This window comes from Cherax quadricarinatus, chromosome 38 (assembly GCF_038502225.1).
Source record: "Cherax quadricarinatus isolate ZL_2023a chromosome 38, ASM3850222v1, whole genome shotgun sequence".
Taxonomy (NCBI): Eukaryota; Metazoa; Arthropoda; class Malacostraca; order Decapoda; family Parastacidae; genus Cherax; species Cherax quadricarinatus.
Genome location: NC_091329.1, coordinates 9,957,652 through 9,970,184, shown reverse-complemented (window position 1 = coordinate 9,970,184; position 12,533 = coordinate 9,957,652). Strand labels below are relative to the sequence as shown.

The following is a 12,533-nucleotide window of genomic DNA, read 5'->3' as shown; positions in this document are numbered from 1 at the left end:
TAGGTATGTGGGTGTTACTCGACTGTTGTGGGTGGCATCCTGAATAATCAGGAGTCTTATCATAATTGATAAGGTTAGTTGTACACTGTGTGTTGAACCAAGGATGTGTTGTCTGGAACCAAGGATATGTTGTCGAACCAAGGATGTGTTATCGACTCAAGGATGTGGTGTGGAACCAAGGATGTGGTGTCTAGAAACAAGGATGTGGTGACTGGAATCAAGGATGTGTTGTCTGAAACCAAGGATGTGGTGTCTGGAACCAAAGATGTGTTGTCTGGAACCAAAGATGTGTTGTCGAACCAAGGATGTGTTGTTTGGAACCAAGGATGTGGCGTCTGGAACTAAGGATGTGGTGTCTGGAACCAAGGATGTGGTGTCTGGAACCAAGGATGTGGTGTCTGGAACCAAAGATGTGTTGTCTGGAACCAAGGATGTGTTGTCTAACCAAGGATGTGTTGTTTGGAACCAAGGATGTGGCGTCTGGAACCAAAGATGTGGTGTCTGGAACCAAGGATATGGTGTCTTGAACGAAGGACGTGTTGTCTGGAACAAGGATGTGGTGTCTGGAACGAAGGATGTGTTGTCTGGAACCAAGGATGTGGTGTGTGAAACCAAGAATGTGGTGTCTGGAACCAAGGTTGTGGTGTCTGGAACGAAGGATGTGTTTAGAACCAAGGATGTGATGTCTGGAACGAAGGATGTGTTGTCTGGAACGAAGGATGTGGTGTCTGGAACGAAGGATGCGGTGTCTGGAACCAAGGTTGTGGTGTCTGGAACGAAGGATGTGTTGTCTGGAACGAAGGATGTGTTGTCTGGAACGAAGGATGTGGTGTCTGGAACCAAGGATGTGGTTTCTGGAACCAAGGATGTGGTGTCTGGAATGAAGGATGTGTTGTCTGGAACCAAGGTTATGGTGTCTGGAACGAAGGATGTGTTGTCTGGAACCAAGGTTATGGTGTCTGGAACGAAGGATGTGATGTCTGGAACGAAGGATGTGATGTATGGAGCGAAGGATGTGTTGTCGAACCAAGGATGTGTTGTCTGGAACCAAGGATGTGGTTTATGGAACCAAAGATATGGTGTCTGGAACCAAGGATGTGGTGTCTGAAACGAAGGATGTGTTGTCTGGAACCAAGGATGTGGTGTCTGGAACGAAGGATGTGGTGTCTGGAACGAAGGATGTGTTGTCTGGAACTAGGGTTATAGTGTCTGGAACGAAGGATGTGATGTCTGGAACGAAGGATGTGATGTCTGGAAGTAGGGATGTGGCCACACTGCAAGTACCGAAGCTTGTACGTCTGGCAGGTAGGAGCCACACTAGCCAGGGCAACCCACAAGATAACTCCTCAGTGTCTGGTCGGGACGGGAAGTGGGAGGGTGTTGGCACTCGTGTCTCTCAGCCCCCATTTATTGTGTCTATTGAGATAACTCTCACCTGCCCTCCTTTTGGAATATATGCACATGGGAGGGGAAGATATTACAAACTAACAGTGTACGGGAATGCGATATCGAACTGGGAGGAGTGATTGCAGCGCCTGGATTAAAAAAAAATATTGCACCTGCAATGTCTTCAACATGATCCCTTCGCTTCACTGTAAGTTGCAACGCCCCTTGTTTCCTTCTTTTTGTCACTGTGGGCTGTCAGGCTGAGCGTTCTGGAGGAGGTCTGTGATGCTGGAGGATCTCAGTTTGTGGACTGCAGGAGTTGCAAGTGGCCTTGTATCCTGCAGGAGCCTGCAGGATTAAGTGTCCTGTTGCAGGCTTCCCAGTGTTATTGCACTCCCTTGGTGACGCTCCACTGCCTCTCCTCTTTCACTCGTTTTCCGCAATAAATCCGCTATTGTGTGCAACTTACGGTTCTTTATTTCATCCTTAAATTCATTATTTTTGTGTATGTCCTGAAGGCGAGGTCTTCCTTGGGTGTATTTTGTAATATATATTGTTTAACTTACATGACTTATATTAATCTTTATTATCCTCTACAGCAGAAGTGTTCGTTTTGTTTTAATGCTGAATGACCTCACTCGTTTAGCGCTTCTCGATAATGTTTTGTTTCGTTGAGTGCTGAAATATTACTTTTTTTCATCGTTAAGTGTGCACTCATGAATCTCGGTGTTGAGCACTCGAGTGGATTGTTTCACTCTTGAGTTTTACCTCGAGTGACGTGTGTGTTGTGTGGGCGTCATCTTCCTGGAGGTGCTGCCCCGCTTAGCGACCTCCAGGAGTGACGTGCGTTGTGTGGGCGTCATCTTCCTGGAGGTGCTGCCCCGCTTAGCGACCTCCAGGAGTGACGTGTGTTGTGTGGGCGTCATCTTCCTGGAGGTGCTGCCCCGCTTAGCGACCTCCAGGAGTGACGTGTGTTGTGTGGGCGTCATCTTCCTGGAGGTGCTGCCCCGCTTAGCGACTTCCAGGAGTGACGTGTGTTGTGTGGGCGTCATCTTCCTGGAGGTGCTGCCCCGCTTAGCGACTTCCAGGAGTGAAGTGTGCTCTGGAGGCGTCTTCCTGGAGGTTCTACCTCACATAGCTACCTCTCACACTTAGCGGACAGTTACATTTTAGCTTCTAGATAACTTCCTGCATTATTTACGTAGAATATTCTACATTTCTCTACACTGATTTAATTTTTTAAGTAATTTGCATTATTTATTTGCACTAAATTTTTGAGTTCATTCCAGAGGTTTATAAAACTGTGTGAAAAATAAGAAGAATAAAATTTTGATTTATTTAAGATTTTTTTCCGATTTTCGTCAGTGGTTTTGTGGTTTTATTTTCTATAATATTTTCCACTCGAATGTGACAGCCGTTCGAAAATTATAATTTAATAAGTCAAGCGGGGAAAATACTTTTGCATTATCCGAAATTCTTAAATTTCGACAGTTTTCTTTTGTGGTCATTTATCTTTAACTTTAAGGCATAAACGGTTTAAAAAATCGGTAAGTTGTACATCGGTTTATGTTTTATGTGTGTGTGTTTATTCTAGAATTAGTGGAAATGTCTAGAGAACAAAAAAAAAAAAATAATACCGACTGAAACAATACACAAACAACCCGGACATAAGAGAGAGAGAAACTCACGACTACGTTTCGGTCTGACTGGTGACTTTGTCAATGGTACAAGTCGGACCGAAACGTCGTCGTAAGCTCCTCCTATGTGTCGACTGATTATAGAAACGTCTAAAATAGTAAATAACGAAAGTCTATCCATTGTAAAATTTCATCTAATGTAACCAAGTGAACTATAAAAAAAAATTCCCAGCATTTTTCTTGCCAATACAATGTGATGATAATGAAGAAGAGTATATCAGAGGTGAAGCCTAACTCAAGGGCGGATCCTGGTTACTTTTCACAATGTATGTCCGAGTTTTAATGGTTATTACTATGGCAGTAATTGTAGTGTAGCTGGCCACAGATTCTCTCTTAATTGTACACTGATCACCTGTTAATCGTGTAAGTGCTCTGATAGCTAAATATTTTGAGCAAATAATAGACGTCTAGGAACATTATGTTGGCGCTGAGTCGTTCACATGGAGAAGGATGTTTAAGTGTCTTTAAGACCTAGTGGTGACTTGCAGGCCACCGTTTGGTCAGTCTGGATTTTTATATAGAAAAAATTGGTGGTGGCTTGGGAGGCTGGGCTACTGTGGTTTTTAAATTATATAATATTAGGTTATATATATATATATATATATATATATATATATATATATATATATATATATATATATATATATATATATATATATATATATATATATATATATATATATATATATATACGGTGGAATCGTGTTCGTCTACGCTGATAAGGCTACAGATCTCCCCAGCACAAGGATACCGCTTTCATAAGTACATGGCTTCCACTCTCAGGCAGCAGCAATCACTTTCACTCTTACACTCACATTCTAAACGCGTTCTCAGCTACTCAGCTTTCACTCTCGTATACAATACTACAACTCTGCTAAACATCTGACTAGTCTTCTCACCTCCTGCAGTGTTTTGAGTATGACACTACAGAGTTTGCAAGAGTAAGCTACAACGCGTACTGAGTCGTTGGTTGAGTAAGGGTACTTACCCACCACTCTTGTGTAAATCTGACTGGCTAATCTCTGATTCACAGAATCAGGTATAAATAGGACTTTTATTATTCACAAGAGATATCATTAGTTTCGATGCGAAACGTAATAGCAGTAGGCTATCGAAGTTATCTCGAGACACGCACATATCCTCACATACTCTCGCACGTTCGGTTCTTAAGAGTAATGAACGGTTTTACCCATTGGTCGCTAAATACATAGAATTATTCTCGTGTTCGGCTCGCTATCTTGGTTTTAAGTTCTTAGGATAGCATGTATTACACATGGGTAACTGTTCACCTGTCATTCCTTTTCCTAAATTATCTTCATCCCGTTTACATTAACTTACGATATCTAGTAATTACATTGTGGCCTTGTAGCTGATTTCAGCGCTTGGTCAAATATGCATCGTCGCGACGACAGTAATTTTCAGATGTAGTCGTTATGCTGTTATCTAGTTACTGTGACTAGCTGTCTAGGTACCATGACTAGCTATCCAGGTACTATCACTAGCCATCTAGGTACCGTGACCAGCTATCTAGATTCTGCAGGCAATAGAATTCAAAGATTTATTCTTTGAAGTACATAAGCTCTAAGTGCTAGGAGTCCTTGGACGCAGTGACACAGCTTCCGCCGCTAAATTAATATTCTAAGCGTTGAGGCAGTGTTAGTGGTGGATAATGACTGGGCTTGAGTAAGGTATCAGTTACCAAGGCAGCGCTGTGCACATGCCTAAAATTACTGTCAGTTCCTAATACTTTGGTTACCCAACTCACTGGCTAGAAGACTTCATTACCAGTTACCTGACTCACTGGCTAGAAGACTTCATTACCAGTTACCCAACTCATTGGCTAGAAGACTTCATTACCAGTTACCTGACTCATGTGCGCATTACCAGTTACCCAACTTACTGGATAGAAGACTTCATTACCAGTTACCCAACTCATTGGCTAGAAGACTTCATTACCAGTTACCTGACTCATGTGCGCATTACCAGTTACCCAACTTACTGGATAGAAGACTTCATTACCACTTGCCTAACTCACTGGCTAGAAGACTTCATTACCAGTTACCCAACTCACTGGCTAGAAGACTTCATTACCAGTTACCTAACTCACTGGATAGAAGACTTCATTACCAGTTACCTAACTCACTGGATAGAAGACTTCATTACCAGTTACCTAACTCACTGGCTAGAAGACTTCATTACCAGTTACCCAACTCACTGGCTAGAAGACTTCATTACCAGTTACCCAACTCACTGGCTAGAAGACTTCATTACCAGTTACCCAACTCACTGGCTAGAAGACTTCATTACCAGTTACCTAACTCACTGGCTAGAAGACAACTCATTACCAGTTACCTAACTCACTGGCTAGAAGACTAGAAGAGAAGACTTCATTACAGTTACCTAGTTACCTACCTGACTCACTGGCTAGAAGACTTCATTACCAGTTACCTAACTCACTGGATAGAAGATTTCATTACCAGTTACCTAACTCACTGGCTAGAAGACTTCATTACCAGTTACCTAACTCACTGGCTAGAAGACTTCATTACCAGTTACCTAACTCACTGGATAGAAGATTTCATTACCAGTTACCTAACTCACTGGCTAGAAGACTTCATTACCAGTTACCTAACTCACTGGATAGAAGATTTCATTACCAGTTACCTAACTCACTGGCTAGAAGACTTCATTACCAGTTACCTAACTCACTGGATAGAAGACTTCATTACCAGTTACCTAACTCACTGGCTAGAAGACTTCATTACCAGTTACCTAACTCACTGGCTAGAAGACTTCATTACCAGTTACCTAACTCACTGGATAGAAGATTTCATTACCAGTTACCTAACTCACTGGATAGAAGATTTCATTACCAGTTACCTAACTCACTGGCTAGAAGACTTCATTACCAGTTACCTAACTCACTGGATAGAAGATTTCCAGTTACCTACCTAACTCACTGGCTAGAAGACTTCATTACCAGTTACCTAACTCACTGGCTAGAAGACTTCATTACCAGTTACCTAACTCACTGGATAGAAGATTTCATAGAAGATAGAAGACTTCATTACCAGTTACCTAACTCACTGGATAGAAGACTTCATTACCAGTTACCTAACTCACTGGATAGAAGATTTCATTACCAGTTACCTAACTCACTGGCTAGAAGACTTCATTACCAGTACCTACTCACTGGATAGAAGATTTCATTACCAGTTACCTAACTCACTGGCTAGAAGACTTCATTACCAGTTACCTAACTCACTGGCTAGAAGACTTCATTACCAGTTACCTAACTCACTGGCTAGAAGACTTCATTACCAGTTACCTAACTCACTGGCTAGAAGACTTCATTACCAGTTACCTAACTCACTGGATAGAAGATTTCATTACCAGTTACCTTACTGGATAGAAGATTCACTTACCTAACTCACTGGCTAGAAGACTTCATTACCAGTTACCTAACTCACTGGATAGAAGATTTCATTACCAGTTACCTAACTCACTGGATAGAAGACTTCATTACCAGTTACCTAACTCACTGGCTAGAAGACTTCATTACCAGTTACCTAACTCACTGGCTAGAAGACTTCATTACCAGTTACCTAACTCACTGGATAGAAGATTTCATTACCAGTTACCTAACTCACTGGATAGAAGACTTCATTACCAGTTACCTAACTCACTGGATAGAAGATTTCATTACCAGTTACCTAACTCACTGGCTAGAAGACTTCATTACCAGTTACCTAACTCACTGGCATAGAAACTCACTGGATAGAAGATTTCATTACCAGTTACCTAACTCACTGGATAGAAGATTTCATTACCAGTTACCTAACTCACTGGATAGAAGATTTCATTACCAGTTACCTAACTCACTGGCTAGAAGACTTCATTACCAGTTACCTAACTCACTGGATAGAAGATTTCATTACCAATTACCTAACTCACTGGATAGAAGATTTCATTACCAGTTACCTAACTCACTGGCTAGAAGACTTCATTACCAGTTACCCAACTCACTGGCTAGAAGACTTCATTACCAGTTACCTAACTCACTGGATAGAAGATTTCATTACCAGTTACCTAACTCACTGGCTAGAAGACTTCATTACCAGTTACCCAACTCACTGGCTAGAAGACTTCATTACCACTTGCCTAACTCACTGGCTAGAAGACTTCATTACCAGTTACCCAACTCACTGGCTAGAAGACTTCATTACCACTTGCCTAACTCACTGGCTAGAAGACTTCATTATCAGTTACCTAACTCACTGGCTAGAAGGCTTCATTACCAGTTACACAACTTACTGGCTAGAAGGCTTCATTACCAGTTACCTGACTCATGTGCGCATTACCAGTTAGCTAACTCACTGGCTAGAAGACTTCATTACGAGTTACCTAACTCACTGGCTAGAAGACTGCATTACCAGTTACCTAACTCACTAGCTAGAAGACTGCAACACCAGTTACCTAACTCACTGGCTAGAAGACTGCAATACCAGTTAGCTAACTCACTGGCTAGAAGACTTCATTACGAGTTACCCAACTCACTGGCTAGAAAACTGCAATACCAGTTACCTAACTCACCGGCTAGAAGCTATTACCAGAAACTCACTGGCTAGAAAACTGCAATACCAGTTACCTAACTCACTGGCTAGAAGACTTCATTACGAGTTACCCAACTCACTGGCTAGAAAACTGCAATACCAGTTACCTAACTCACTGGCTAGAAGACTTCATTACCAGTTACCCAACTCACTGGCTAGAAAACTGCAATACCAGTTACCTAACTCACTGGCTAGAAGACTGCAATACAAGTTACCTAACTCACTGGCTAGAAGACTGCATTGCCAGTTACCTAACTCACTGGCTAGAAAACTGCATCACTAGTTACCTAAGACTCATACTTCTAGCACCAATTTCAACAGAGAAATTCAGGCCATGATTTCGTAGCGTCAACATACATCATAACATTAATTATATACAGTCCTGTCAAGGTGGTGAATTAAACACAGGTGAACCACCTCACTGTCTTTATTAATAAGATGTTTTTGCTAACCACTGGCTTTATTATTTGAGCGCAGAGCTTATTAGCTGGAGACTGTATGAGGTGATATATATCAGTCCCTCTTACTAGGCCGTCTTCACCACCTCAGTCTTGATCAGTCTGAAGCATAAACTTAATATTGAATTCAAGTCACTGGTTAGTGAAACGTCTTCTAAATAAAAGTACCCACGTCTTGCACATATGTCTCAAACTTCAGCACTCCCGGAAAGAAATTTTTGTCTCCATGGGGAAGCGCTTAAGGGGCACGTCAATTCTCCATTTTTTTCTAATAATGTTACTTTTCCCCTATAATCTACCTTGTTCATAATTACTATCGCACTTACTTTGTCTGTTTTCGTAAGGTGAAGTCCAGGATTTTCCCTTAATTCATGGTATAACTTAAATCTTTAAGGACAATTGTTGTTGTAGAGGTGTGAGCAATGTTCAGACCTCTGCAACACAACTGTCATCAAAGATTTGTTAAGTTACACCATGAATTAAGATCCTGGACTTCACCTAACGAAAACAGACAGAGTAAATACGATAGTAATTATGGACAAGGTAGATTATAGGGTAAAATAAACATGATATTAGGAGACAGAACCTCAAGCGCCTCTTAACTCGCTGGGGCCAAACATTGCCTGGTGAATGGGAGGTAATCAGGTTTGGTGCTTCGAGCAAGGCGCTTACCTTGAATAGAAAGTAATCCTTGAAGTTACCGTGGTTACTGAGCTCATTCACGTAGTATAATATTTTTAAAGGAGTGGAGGGGTAAGCCAGTGGAAGGTCTCGACCAGATGAACAAAAGCTCTAGTGGCGGGTCATCATAAGACTAAGACCCGCGTCAGGTAACAATTGTCCTGGTTCCTGACGAACCTTACTTGTGGTGGAGTGTTTTGAGATGGTCTCATCACTTTACTGAAGTCTCTTAACTAAAGTCTGACACACTTCAATATCTGAGTGTAAACACGTCATGTGATAAGTGTACAACTAAAATCGACTTAATTATATTATGTGTAAAATCATCATAAGTGATTGTGAATGTAAGTATACACAAATACATAGATTATCATACATAGCAGCATATGTGTAGAGAATCTAGGATAACCCAAAAAAGTCAGACAGAGTGACTTATTTCCATTGGGGTCCTTTACATGAGAAGAAAGTCCTTATTATCTCATGTGTACACTCATCATCTCTAATGTATACTCATTTCCAGTGGCGTACGTTCATTACCAGTGGTGTATGTTCATTACCAGTGGTGTATGTTCATTACCAGTGGTGTATGTTCATTACCAGTGGTTTATGCTCGTTGACTCAAGTGTATACGCTTAAGGAAAAGAGGAATATCGTCATTCGTGACTATTATGTTAGTTAAACATAGTTAATTCTAAAATAAATGGTTGACAAAACCAACACGTTGATAAATGAGACAGTTTTGTAAAACTTAGGTATCTTTATTCTGGATGAAAATAACCCAAATGTTGCAAAAGTGTCTCAGTTATCTAGGTTAAGTTAGGCAGATTTGTGAGTAAACAGGACAAGTGTTTCCTGATGCGGGTCTTAGTCATATGATGACCTACACCTGGAACTTTTGGTCATGTATTCGAGGCCTTTCACTGGCTTACCGGTCCGCCCTTTTAAAAATTATGGTTATAATTAGTTAACTCATGTCATAACCTTTTAAATTACCACAGAGATACCAAGGTACTTACGCAGTGCTAATAAAAATGTAGCCAGAATTTGAGAAGTGCGCCCCACACACACGTCAAGTGACTCAGTGGGTTCTGGGAATCAAAATTGAGGCAGGTATGAGAAAGGAAATTATTCTGTAAGTGTTCCCAAGGCATGAATCACCCAGGCACATCCTGACGGAGGGAAGAACGCCCAAAGTGTTTCCCAAGCCAATCTCATCCAGGATCATTACAGGTATGAATCTGAAGCGGATAATAAGGCTCTCCCTGCCCTCCACTTCCCCGGGCCAAGCCATGCAGCCTAGTGAGAAACATGCAACCTAGTGAGAAACATGCAACCTAATGGGAAAATGTGGTAGATTTTGAATAGAAATAATAGTATTTTCACAGATAGGGTCACCTCTTATTCATATCCCACTTAAATGGGGGAAGAAAATGATGCATAAAACCCCAAAGTGAATAAAGTTTGTTAAAGTTCACAGTAGGTGATACCAACTGATATTAGTTATGCAATATAACTCAAGTGAACAAAACAGTACTTTCGCCCAGTCGTGTTTGGTCGACGGTGCCGCAAGGTGAAGAATTAGACTCATGTCCAACATCCAGGTATCTTTATTGTAGACGTTTCGCCATCCAGTGCCTTTATCAATTAAAATTCGAGGACATAATTTCACGAACTATATGCAAAAGGTAAGGCAATCAGTGCCTCGGTCTGGGTACTGTCCACCGACAGGCTTACAGAGGTTTGAAAAAAAAGATTAAGTAGCTTGAACTACATTATGAGGAGAGAAGAATCGTGTTTAGATGCGATCAGCAGACCTAGGAGACGTGGGTCGAGTATCCTACCTCTCTACCAAGGGCATTGTGTGTGCTGGGTTACAATTATCTCGGTGGCGTAGGTGTGTGTGTGTGTGTGTGTGTGTGTGTGTGTGTGTGTGTGTGTGTGTGTGTGTGTGTGTGTGTGTGTGTGTGGGTACTTGTCTCCACCTCCACTGTGAGCCTCCTCACAATACGTTCCTCTGTTTTGCAAATATCGCGAACAAACGATACAAGACAACCACGGGGGGAATTGAATGACAGCTCTAGACCTTTCGTGTCGAAGTCAACACATCATTAGGAGCTTGCAGTATTGCAGAAAATAAGTAGGCAAACACTTTTTGAAGAATGAGACACTTGTGCAATATTCGGGAGTCTTTATTGAGGAAACGTGGCTTCTTCAGTCCAATACAAAGAAGAACGATCAAAGATGAGAAGGAGTCTGAGGTAATCAGTCCCTCAGCAAAAACAAATAATTATCTGAAACTGACTGACGAAAGCTTCGTGTCTAAGAAGAAAAAACGAAATTAGCATTAATGCCTGTTGATGTGAGAACAAGGAAGAGCTGTGGTTCCGCTGTGAGGTCGGCAACACGTGTCTCTGCTGTCGTTCATTCATCGTGATTACACAAGCATTAGCAGTCACTGGCCTGATGGAAATAATCACGAAATGTAACCCTATAGAGCGTGTCTCACGAAATCGTAATGACACGATTGCAAACAACCCGCGATACGGGTGGGGCTTGAACTGGCGGCAAGTGAGTCGTACAACTCCAGGCCAGCGAGTAAGCCACTGGGCCAGCTGGCTACAATAGGGAGGTAAGCATGGGTCCCGGTGGAACCCATGCTAACCACCCTATGGTGTATATTTATACACCACCCTATGGTGTATAAATATAGCTAGTTGGATTAATCTTATTATAGCCAGCTGGCCCAGTAGTTTACGCGTTGGCCTGCAGTTTTCTGACTCACTCGCCACCAGTTCAAGCACCACCCGTACCGTGGCTTGTCCATAAAGCGTGTGTAAGCTGACGACCCACTCATTCCCACACTCACCAATGGGTCTGCAAGTTCATTAACAAGAGATGCTGCTGTAGTTTTAGCTAGTGCGAAATTAGACGTGCATGTGGGTAGACCTTTCGTAGACTGGTGTTAATCTTTAAGTCAAGAAATAATGTAAGCAAGAGGCAGGTGCAAGCGTTTCCGGTGATGTGGTTGGTTATTACTCCTGGTGTGTAGCCGTCACCGCCCGCTATCCCTTGGCTTCGTTTCTCATCCACGCCTCCATAAGGGTACCTATTACTTCAAAAATATAAACAGTATGTTTAGGATAAGTAATATTTGGCATCTTGCGCCTTTGATACGTGTTAAACGAAGATGCACAGCGTAACTAGAGAGGAAGCGGTGCAGAAGAGAGGTTGTAGCCGGAGTCAGAAGTGAGGGTGCGGAGTGGTGGGAGGCCAGGGAGCGGAAACCTCAGGCACCACCAGAAGCTCTCAGAACTCTCGCTCTTGAGACAACTTACAAGTAATGGCTGCGACGTGGCATAATTCTTCTTATTTGCCTCTGTCTCTGTCTCTCTCTCTCTCTCTCTCTCTCTCTCTCTCTCTCTCTCTCTCTCTCTCTCTCTCTCTCTCTCTCTCTCTCTCTCTCTCTCTCTCTCTCTCTCTCTCTCTCTCTCTCTCTCTCTCTCTCTCTCTCTACCCTTTTCCGCCAAACTCTCCTTTGTCTTCCTCTCCTACTTCTCTTTCCTTCTGTTTCCATCGCCTCTTTTGCCTTCAACGTCTCCCTCTTCTTCGCTTCGCTCTCCCACTACGCCCCTCTTTCCTCCTGTGCCCTTTTTGTCTCCGCCTCCATCTCCTACGCTTTCTTCTCATTCGCTTTCCCA

General features: G+C 42.3%; 1 protein-coding gene across 1 annotated transcript in view; it reads left to right on the top strand.

The window, feature by feature from the left end:
• Window positions 1-1,340: 1,340 nt before the first annotated feature.
• The window catches only part of pot (papillote), a 90,737-nt gene continuing 79,544 nt past the window's right edge, over window positions 1,341-12,533 (top strand). Inside the window, exon 1 of the mRNA XM_070092090.1 lies at window positions 1,341-1,594. The gene's annotated coding sequence lies outside the window, so the exon portion shown is untranslated. The remainder of the gene's footprint in view (window positions 1,595-12,533) is intronic.